We start from the raw sequence: 10931 nt of genomic DNA on the forward strand, positions 1-10931 counted from the left end.
TATTGCTGGCCCATGGACCACCCTTAAACCCAAGGGTCTAAAACACTCACGAGCACCTTTCTCTCAAGTCTGCTGACGGAATGGCCGGCAGATTGCAAGACCGAAAAAGTCACCTGCTCCCTTGGCCTCTTTGACACATTCCAGGGAAAAAAAAATCAAGTTGCCTGGTTCATTTCAGAAAGATAATACATGCTTGATATCACCCCTGGTCACAGGGTATAAAAGAAAAGTAGACATTTATTTTCTCCATTCTCCCTGGCAACTACCTATCCCTGGAGAGGTCTTGAAAAACCTAGGCAGCTGTAGCCAGGGCCCAATGGCATCTAATCCTGGACCAACAGGCAATGCATGCCCACTGAGATTCATCTATGACCATGAGTGTGCTTGTGCATGTGTGTGCACGTGTGTATGGGCATGTGTGTGTGCATGAGTGTTTGTGTGTGTGCGTGTGTGTATGCATGCATGTGTGTGTGCAGTGTGTGTGTCCCTGTGAGTGTGTGTCCCCATCAACTAGAAACTCAGCCAAGATGCTGCAACTTAATCACAAATAACAACAAGCAAGTTGGGAGGCAAGCAGTACAGACTGGGTGAGCTTATTTGAAGCAAATCCATACAAAAAGTATTAACCATCATAATGTATAAAGTGCTCCCACAAAACAAAGGAAAAAAGGGTAAAAAAGAGAGAAAATAGTCAAAGTCTAAAAAGCATAATGAGAACAAGAAATACAAACAGCCAATAAATACATGAAAGATGATCCATGTCACCCATACAAAGGGGATTACAAAATGAAACAAAACTGAGATTTTTTGCCAATCTTATTGTCAGAAGTTGTGAGGACTAATAGATTCCAGTGGCACCAAAGCTGAGAACCTGGAGGCTGGACCACTGACGACTCTGGGCAAGGCAACTTAGCAATCAGTACCAACATTTCTAAGTATACATCTAAAGTGTGCAATTCTACATCGGTGCCTCCATCTGACAACAGTGCGCCTCTGCTCAAACACATGTTTATGGAGGAGCTCCTTACAATAACCAAAGAAAAAAAATAGAGACCACACACTGTCCACCAGCAGTAGATGAAATAGCTCAAGCTGTGGTACAATAGCACGCACCCGTGCATACCCAATGATCACGCACGAACAAAACAACACATCCACAACAGCACTAAGAACAGGAGGAGGGCAGGGCAACAAGAACAGGACTCAGCAGATTTCTGAAGTACAGAAGTCAGGTAAGCCCAGGGCAGTAACTCATGCCTGTAATCCCAGCACTTGGGAGGCTGAGGCAGGAAAATGGGTTTAGCCCAGGAGTTCAAAACCCGCCTGGGCAGTATAACGAGACCCTATCTCTACTAAAAATAAAATTAAAAAAAAAAAAAAACCTAGCCAGGAATGGTGGTGCAAACCAGTAGGCTGGGCTACTTGGGAGGCTGAGGTTGGAGGATCACTTGAGCCAAGGAGGTCGAGGTGGCAGTGAGCTGAGATTGCACCATTGCACTGCACTCCAGCCTGGGGAATAGAGTGAGACCCTGTCTCCTCTTAAAATAATGGATGAGATGAGATAAACTGGTGCTGAGTAGGCCGTGCATTGTCCTGGAGTTGGCAGGAGGGAGGACTCTGGCATCCACTAAGGGTCTGCCCTGGAGCAGAGAGGGCACATCCAGGCCTCAGGACGAAATCACAGGATGTGACTGGAATGCAGGGAGTGGGGTAGGTCTGATGCCAAGTGCTGGAGGAATTTCCCCTCTCATTCTTTCTATTTTCCAGTGAAATGGGAAGCATGGCTGTCAGCAGAGAGAGGGCTCAGGAAACAGGAAATGGAGGTATAGAAAGACCTAGATGTGGAACTCCCCTAGGAAAGTGGAAATGCATGGGGCTGGGAAATACACCACTTTGGGGGTGAGAGTCACTTGAGGTTGACACAACTGATGTTCAACATAACCTGTAGGTTGGCTGCATGCTCCCCTCCAGGCTGGTTGGCCCCAGGAGGAGCCTGAGCTCAGTCTCACTCAGGCAGGTGAGGGGAAGGAGCGTGGCCCCAGGAGGGTGAAAGGCCTGCAAAGGTGTGGTTGTCCCAAGAGACCTTCCAGGTTGCAGGGCAAGGAAGGAAGGAAGGAAGGGTGTGAGCATTGGGAAGGAGGGTGATCTCACTCTTGGCCTTCCCTTTGCCCAGAAATCTTTTCTTCCTCAAGATAACTCACTGTTTGCCTTGGAAATAATATAATACAAATGATGCTGAAATGTCTTCTTTTCTCATTTTTGGCACTGACATAATTTTATGTTAATATATATATATATATTAGCATTTCACACACTTCATTTGGATTTTTCATGGTTTCCTGATGATTTTTTATGATATCGATGGCTTCCTGAAGATGTGAAACATGTTAAGTCACTTCCCACCTTAATGTGGTGTCCATCATTTGATAAGCATTCAGGAAACGTCAGGAGAATGGGTGGATGCTAAGAAGGAAGGTAAGAAACTAATATCCATCGTCTCCAAATGAGAGAGATAGAGGAAGAAAGGAAGGTAGGAGGAAGGCGGAAGGGAGAGAGAGAAAAGGATGGCCAAAGTAGAGAAGTACCACCCACAGAGCTGTTTTTGGATAATGTAGACAAAGCCGTCTACTTTCTTTGCACCCCCCTTGCAGCAATATGCTGTCCCTCACATCCACATTTTTATTCAGAATGTGCTAGGTAATCTTGTTGTTTCAAAGTTAACAAATTAACCCGGAGATCTCAGTGATTTACAAGAAAGGTGTATTTCATGTTCACAACGTGTCTCCAGTGGGAGTTGATGAGTAGGGCTCTGCTCCATGCACTCTCGCAGGGATCCAGGCTGATGGGGATGCCACTGCCCAGTCAGGCCCATGAGAGCATCTCTACTCTGTCCCATGCACATTTCTGCTCATGCCCACTGGCCAGAATTAGTCATAGGTTCCTGCCCAGGTGCAAGGTGACTGGAGCTGGGTGTAGGGGGAGGCATGGGCATCCAGTGAGCACTAGGCAGCTCTTCCATGAGTGCTCCTGGCACTCAGCTGGCTGCTACGCCAACCACTGCTGAGGCACGGGCTGTCAGCCAGGAGAGCTTTAGTGTAAAACACAGCCCTCCCAGCAGTCATTCACATGCTACAAGTTGGACTGTGATGAAGAAAAAAGCCAAACAAAACTACAGCTCCAAATAACAAGACGCCTGATGAAGGAATGGCAGGATGTACGGGTGCAGATTTGGGAGACCAAACGGCTTCTCCTTAAATCTCAACGCCCAAGCAGACTGCATCCATGCCCACCTGTAAGTCCAGCTGTTCGTGTTTACGTGAGTTGGTGAATGCGACAGGAATACTAAGGTGACAAAGGGGCACAGATCGAGTTGTGATGCAAATTCCAAGTGAAAACCCCATTTTATACTACCTTGTCTCGAAGACTGCATTCTTTCATGGACATTAACCAATTAATTTGCTTAGCACCTCTATAAAATATCAATTATTAAGAGCTAAGCAATTAGTGTGCAGGAGAAGGAAGGCATTCAGCAAAAGCCCAGGCAGCGTGAAATTAGGGACCAGGGTAGAAGAGAATGCAATCCCTAATCCTTTCAAGAGAGCACTGAGGAAAAGCATCCTAGCTATCAAAGACTCGGAAGAGATGCAGCTAATCTCCAAGCAATTCCGCGACACGAAAGCGTATTTTAAGTTTAGAGATCATCAAAGAGGAAAGACTATCTTTTGAGAACAGAATGGGATGTATCCTGCGCTTTTTCCACACCTTTCTCCGAGGCTGGAGCATCACCTGTTAGTCTACATCCAGAGCCTGCTGGGAACATAACACTATTTCCGGGAAGGACCAGCCCTCAGGAGACACACATCCGGGGAAGAGTTTCCGCTCAGCACCCACGCCTTTGTGAACTCTTCTCCGCCCCTTCCTGTCCCTTCATCCCAGCCCATCTCCTGCTTCTTGAAGGCCCGCGGTTTACTGAACTCTTCCTGGCGTCCTGCCACCCCCAGCATCATCCCCACTTGAGGAAAGCAACATCCCAGAGAGAGAGACGGACGTCCCCGCAGAGGGCCACGGAAGACGGCCGGGCGTGGTGAGGACACCCAGGGGACAGCGGTTACACCGGGCTGAGGGTGACCAGTGCCGACGGGGTTTGAGTTTTATTCTGTAAACAGGGGAGTCTGTCATCATCACCTGCCCTCAGGTAGGAAAGCAATAGCCTCAATTTACCTGCCAAGGGTCAGGTGGGAGGGACCTGGCGTCTCTGAGACCCACCAGAGGACTGAGGTGCCAGCCCCAGCGGGGTGGGGGGCAGCCCTGGAGGGGCCACTGTGCATGAGGCCTGTGACAGATGCGGGAAGCAGGACAGTGAAGAGAGGGGCTCTGGGGTGCAGCATGCGCGGAGGGGCTTCGAGGCGTTTTCTGGGACAATTAGCAGGAGCTAATGAAAGAGAAAGGGCTGGGCACGATTTCCACTTCCTCTGCGAGGTTGGCCTGCACGTTACCCTCTGGCTTCATTATACCTTCCTTCCTTTCCCAGCTCTATGCTGGTGCCGCCGTGCCAGGATCTGTCTCAGCTGCCTGGAATTTGGGTCTGTTTTTACATCTCCAGCTCCAGGAGAACATTAAAATTCTACCTGTCATTTTTATTCCACACTCTCACCACGGCACCGAGCGTGGGCCTCAGACAGCCTCCGTGAGAAACGAAGCGAGCGGACTCCGCTTGACAGGCTGGATTTTGGGGGTCAGGAAGGGTGTCAGCGATGCGGGTGAGGAACGCTCCAGAACCTGACCCACTTGGTTGAAGACATCGATCTACAACCTTAGTTATAGGAAACCGTTTGGAAATTATTCCGAGATAACGTTTTACGCACTCATTTGCACACCGATGATGTGTATAGTTATGTGTGTAGTTTGTAACTGTTAGTTACTTTCATTGCTATTTGGGGTGTTAGTGTACATTATATTTGTACACTAACAGTGATTGATGTTTTGGTTTGGAAAACAATCCAAAATTTCGGTGGATAAAAATGTAATTTTCTAATTAAGACTGAGCATTCCAATAGAGCCACCTCCCTTACAGTTCTTATTTTACTGTGCAAAAATATGTGTTTGCAGTCCTATTGTGAATTTAAAATAAGAATGGCAAATCGATATTCTAAAGACCCACACACTGAGAAATCTTGCATACTATTTTTATACATATATGCAATCTAAATAGTTTCTTCAAATTGTCTAGAATATCTCCACAGCTTTTTTATTTCCAGAGACAAGGTTAAAAACAACTGAGTTATTGTTATAGGTCGTTTACAAAATGAGTCATTTAATTAAATGATCTAGGAAAATCCTTGTGGCTTACAGCTTCCCTGCAAAAAAAAAAAAAAAAAAAAAAAAATCACTAAATGATGTGTAAAATGGAGGCCATATTATGTAATCAAAGAGAAATTAAAAGTGTATTGAATCTGTAAATAAAATGCAAGCTATTAGCCCATCAGGTACAGTTCTTGCTTTCAGGAAACTGCTACCTTCTGCAAAAAGCAAACCCACCTCTCTGCCCCATCCATCTCTCAGCACAACGAAGCTGTCACAAGGACATTTTTCCTCCACCGTGGTACTTAGGGCCGTCTGTGTGGCTGACCCAGAGCCGCCGTGAGTAATTTTAAAAAGGCTTATCATTATCCTGACAAAATGCTATGTAGGTGTGCGTGATTCATTTTTTAATAGCGCAGTCAAGAAATAAAGAGAGGAGCCAGGGCAGACGATAACGCCGGCCCCCGCGTCCCTGTGATATTAATTACTCGAGACACGTGCATGACATGCTGCTCATTTGTTCCTCACCGCCAGCTATCTTATCTCCACTGACGACCGCTGATGAATGCGGGCAGCCTCCAGACATCCTCAGACAGCCTTCGATCCTTCATTGTTTGTTGCATTGATGGAAAATAGCAGAGGTTGCCTTTCCCCACGATGGCCGGCATTCTAAAAACACAGTTGTGCTCTTTTGCCCTTGTTTTTGCTCTCCCTCCTTTTGTGTATGTGTGTATGTGTGTCTCTCTGTGTGTCTATCTCTCTCTGTCTTTCTTGCGTCTTGTTCTCTTTCTCCCGTGTCCTTTCCTGAATGTCCGTCCATCAGTGGAACCGCAGCTCAGGGTGGATCTTAGGAGGGCCCTTTCTTTGAGGGTTCTGCCTTTCTCCTTCCTATAAGGTGACCTCAAAAGCCTTGCCTGTGGCCCATTACTTGACGAGGAGTAATGCTGGAGGTTGCTGTTTTAAAAGATCTCCAGTGCTTTAGTTTCTTCTCCAGAGAATAATATTTTCTTTGTAGTGTGCTCTGAGGATTTAAAACAATGTGTATCAAACACTCAACACAAAACCTTAGTGTCAGAAGCACTCAGCTCCTGAGAGTCATTATTAGCTGTTATCATCGAAAATTATCTGATTATGTGAAAATGTGTTCGTCCAAGTGACCTGTGTGTGATCATCGGCTTAACAGATGACCCTTCTAGAAGCCCAGCTCCATGAGGAGAAACTGACAACGGATTGTGGAGCCACGCAATAGATGGACAAAAACCGCTATTTACCTCCCAATATTTGTGATAAATTCTAGACAATGTCCTGACATGCAGTGAATTGGTGCTGCTTACTTTTCTTGGCAGACTCTGGAGCCAGGCTGCTGGAGTTCAAATCCTGATCTGCTGCTTAACTTGGAAAAACAATCATTTGATGCCTCCATATCTCATCTACACAATGGAGACGGCAATGGTGCCCAACCCCACAGGATGATTCCAGGATTAAGTGGCTCAGTGGGATCAATGCATGAGAGTGCAGAGGGGAGAACAGGTGGGATCACTATGGTTGTTATTATTTCTGTTCAAAAGAAGTCCTAAACAATAGTGGCCTCCAAGGCTGTGGTGTTCAGGCTGCGTGTGGAACTCATTCTCCCTCCCTAGTTGCACAATTTCTCCCAAGGAAAAATGGCAGTGGGCCTGCGGCTCTCCAACTGTCTGTCTCTTATCTTTTGCTCTAGAATAATACAGCAGTGAGGCTGGGCATGGTAGCTCAGCCTGTAATCCCAACACTTTGGGAGGTCGAGGTGGGCAGATCACCTGAGGCACCCCACAAAACCTAATCTGAAGTAGGGGAGACACTGACCCTGCGATCAACAACCTGCTCCGATGTGTACAGTCATGTAGCTCAGCAGCTCAGCGTGGTTCAGAATTTGTAAGAAGTGCAGCAAAACAATGGTAATAAGTAAAGCAAAGATGTTTGAATGCAAAGGCTGTATGTTATAAGGGGAGAAAATGAAATTTTAAAAAGAAAAGAAAGGAAAAGAAATTAAATCAGCAAAACTGAGGTGAAAGAGGACACTATAGCGAAGGACTCAAATATCTGGAGAATATACAATCTTTTTGTTAATGTCCATGAAATAATTATAATAAATACATTGTGTGGAATAATTGGCATAAATATTAGAAAACACAGCACTATCTATTAGCTCTAATATGGCCTATACTTTTTGAAATTCCTATGATTGCTAGGGTAAAATTCCAAAATTACTTTTTTTAATGAGATAGGAAACTAGCTACAAAAGAAAAGGCATTAACAATATTCAGAAGAAAAAATAAAATGGCTAATACATGTAAGAAAAGTAGTCATAACTCACTGTTTCCCAAATAAACAAAAACTGAAGTTAATCATTAGAGATAATTTTTCACTGAAGAAAGTCACGAAACTGTTATAAAAGTCATAAGATTCATTAGAGATAAGGTTATAACCAAAATTGTACTCTCATATTGACACCTGACGCGTTGACAGGGAAAATTGGTGTAACCTTCAGGAAAGTCACGTGAGGACAGCTATTATAAATAAAAGTAGACTGATCCCTTGATCCAATCATCCGACTTTCAGTAGACCCTTGCACAGAAAAACAAAACAAAACAATACAAAAAGCTACAGGTATAAGGACACATGGGTGTTCATTATACCATTATTTTTAATAGCAAACAAAACAAAACAAAAACAAAACCAGAAATGTCTATCAATAGAGAGGGAGTACAATAATCTGAAACTTCCATATTGTAAAAATTATTACGTAGGTATTTCAAAATGAATTGTATATTATGACATGGAGAAAGATAAGCGGGTGGGTGGGTGGATAGATACGGACTGATGGATGGATGGAAGGAAGCTGTACTTAAGTGAAAAACAGACTGCAGAATAATCTGTACATCCTCCCTTTTGCAAAACCAACAGTAATGTAAGCTGTGTATGTATGTGTGTGTGTGTTTGTATATTTATGTTTAACAGAGGGTAAATATTTGGAGTATAAAAAACAGGTAGGTAAACTTGGCTACATCGGAAGACTAAAATTCATAAAAATTACTTTTGTATAATAATCTTTTGCATTTTTTCTATAGTTAAGTTCTTGATTCTATTCTAGTTAAAATTTGAAGAGTAACTCATTTAAAAAAATGAAAGTTGCAAGTTCTTTTGTTTTCAGAAGTTATATTGTCAATTCTCAATTTCTAACCATGGCTCCATCAAGAGCTGGGCTGTGGGCTGACTGCTGGATTACACTTATCCTGAATGCTGTTGCCTCTCCCGAGCTGGAGCTGCAGAGCCCTCTGAAGACCCTGGAAATCACAGCTCCAGAAATGGAATTCCAGAGGCAGCAACGGAGTGAAACAAAGAGGTATGTGGTGATTCCTTTTCCTTCAGTTGCTGAAACCAGTAGTCACGAATTAGAAATCATTAACCATTGAATATTAAAACAATGGCAATGAACACATTGTTCTGTTTTCTTTTAAAAATAGAAAGTGGAAGGTGATCTGCAGCTCTGGGATACAGTCTTATCAGATATTGTCAAGCATCTCCCATACTCTCTTATGACAGAGGACTGATATTTGACAGAACCCCACCCTTTATCACACTTTCCCTAACACACCACAGTGTGCAAAGACCAGGTGGATTGAGTTGAGAAGGTGCTTGGAATGATCCCATGGTGGATACAAAGAGAAAAATGTTGAATATGAAAGACAAAACAATGTGCCTAAATTTACATAGGCAAACCCATTGTCTTTCTGGTGAAACAGCTACAACAAAGACACTTTAGAAGAAATGCAAGGCCTTCTGGAAGGGATTGACTTAGCCCCATTCTCTTCCCCATGCAGGAACATCCAACATGACTCCACCCAGGGCCAGAAGCTGCACCAGCGTCCTTTGGAAAACTCAAGTGTTCTTGAAGGTGACATATTAAATCAGTGTCAACCATTAGCATCTTAATGTGGATTAATAGTTTGACTGGGGAGCCCATTCTGTGATAAATTGTCCTCTGCAAGCCAGTGAAGGGAGAGATGTGTGATGGGGGCATTGGTGGAACTGAGACCCCAAGCAGTGTCACAGAGGAAGGATGTGGCTGGAGAGAGCTGGGAAGCACACAACACAGGGTGCTATCCTGGAAGGCAAGAATGTTGCTTGACAGCCCTGTTATGTCCCTCACCTCTCCAAGCCTAATCTTACAGTCATAGCAGGTGCTCAGTAAATGCTTGTGGATGAACCCATCAATTGTTGGTGATTCTGTTTTGCTAACTTCTCTTGACAAGGTTTATAATACCAGTTAAAAACTGGTCTTACGTTTTGTTTCTTTTTTGTTTTGTTTTGTTGTTTGAGACAGAGTCTCATTCTGTCACTCAGGTTGCACGATGCTGGTTCACTGCAGCCTCGACCTTCTGGGCTCAAGAGATCCTCTTACCTCAGCCTCATGAATAGCTGAGACTGCCGGCACATACTACCACACCCAGCTAAGTTTTGTATTTTTTGTAGAGATGGGGTTTCACCACGTTGCCTAGGCTGGTCTCAAAATCCCGGGCTCAAGAGATCCTCCTACCTCAGCTGCCTATGTCACTACAAGATAATTTTAGAAAATATATTTTCAAACGTAATCAGTTTTTACTATATTAATATTTCAAAATTAAAATATATTTTTCTTATTGGGACTTTTATTCAGATGTCCTGTTTAGAGACCACAAACCGGAAGTTATAATTCATGTAAAACCTAATGACAAGTTTGTTTAACATGCATGTGTTTTACAAAATAAAGCCAGCAATTTTCATTTTTATGCAGAAAACCTAAATGTCTGGCTTCTCTTTAAAAATTGAGTCTGACCACAGGAAATCATACCTTCATGCCTGAAGTCTGCAGGGGTTGATTGACTGACCAGGTGGAATGAGCCTCTCAGCGTCTGAGCCCTGAGCCGCTCACGATTTCTGCATGGGCGCTGGTTTCCGAAGTGATTTCTCATGTTGCCTTTGAGGCTGCTGCAGGCACCTGGGGGATCTGGCTGTGCTGGACACAGAACAACTCTCTGAATAGTCAAGTGTGCCTTTTACCCTGCACCTCACTCTCCAAAACAGTTCTGTGCATGCATTTTACATATGCAATAGTCCTTGAAAATAGCCACATTAAATAATTTCAAAATATTTTTAATTTATCCTCTTCTGAATGTGAGTAGTGAGATTACAAGTTCATTATTAGCCTGGCATATATCTAAGTGGCTACCTAATAAAACAGTACAAGTTCCTCAAATATCCTGGCAGGGTTATGATTGTAATTTAGTCAGAATTCACAGCCTCCTGTGATTTTCAGTGATATTTCCAAAGTATTCTCACACAGTAATATGCAGTAGATGGCATTACATTGCAGTACAATTTGCAATTTAAGACTTTGGGCACAATAAGAATTCTGCCTGGGAGATCTATGCAAATGCTTTAGAAAGTAGTCTGTCAACTTTCAGGAAGAAAACACATCTTAGAAGCTTCTGACTTACAAAAATCAACCAATATATTTCCAAGGTTTTTAATTCAATTTTTCCTGACATGTCTCTGCTTTTTTAAACCTAAGACATGAAACATGTGTGATTAAATACTTTTCTGTGACAAAA

The 10931-nt window shown here is 43.6% G+C and overlaps 1 long non-coding RNA gene across 1 annotated transcript; it reads left to right on the plus strand.

Annotated features, from left to right (window-relative positions):
* Positions 1-3915: 3915 nt before the first annotated feature.
* Positions 3916-10150, plus strand: LOC131381469 (uncharacterized). Its single transcript, XR_009210218.1, has 4 exons — positions 3916-4084; positions 6648-6831; positions 8537-8683; positions 9162-10150. It is a non-coding gene; the product is annotated as an uncharacterized LOC131381469 (long non-coding RNA).
* The last annotated feature ends 781 nt before the right edge of the window (positions 10151-10931 follow it).

Source organism: Hylobates moloch, unplaced genomic scaffold (assembly GCF_009828535.3).
Source record: "Hylobates moloch isolate HMO894 unplaced genomic scaffold, HMol_V3 SCAFFOLD_2, whole genome shotgun sequence".
NCBI classification, from domain to species: Eukaryota; Metazoa; Chordata; class Mammalia; order Primates; family Hylobatidae; genus Hylobates; species Hylobates moloch.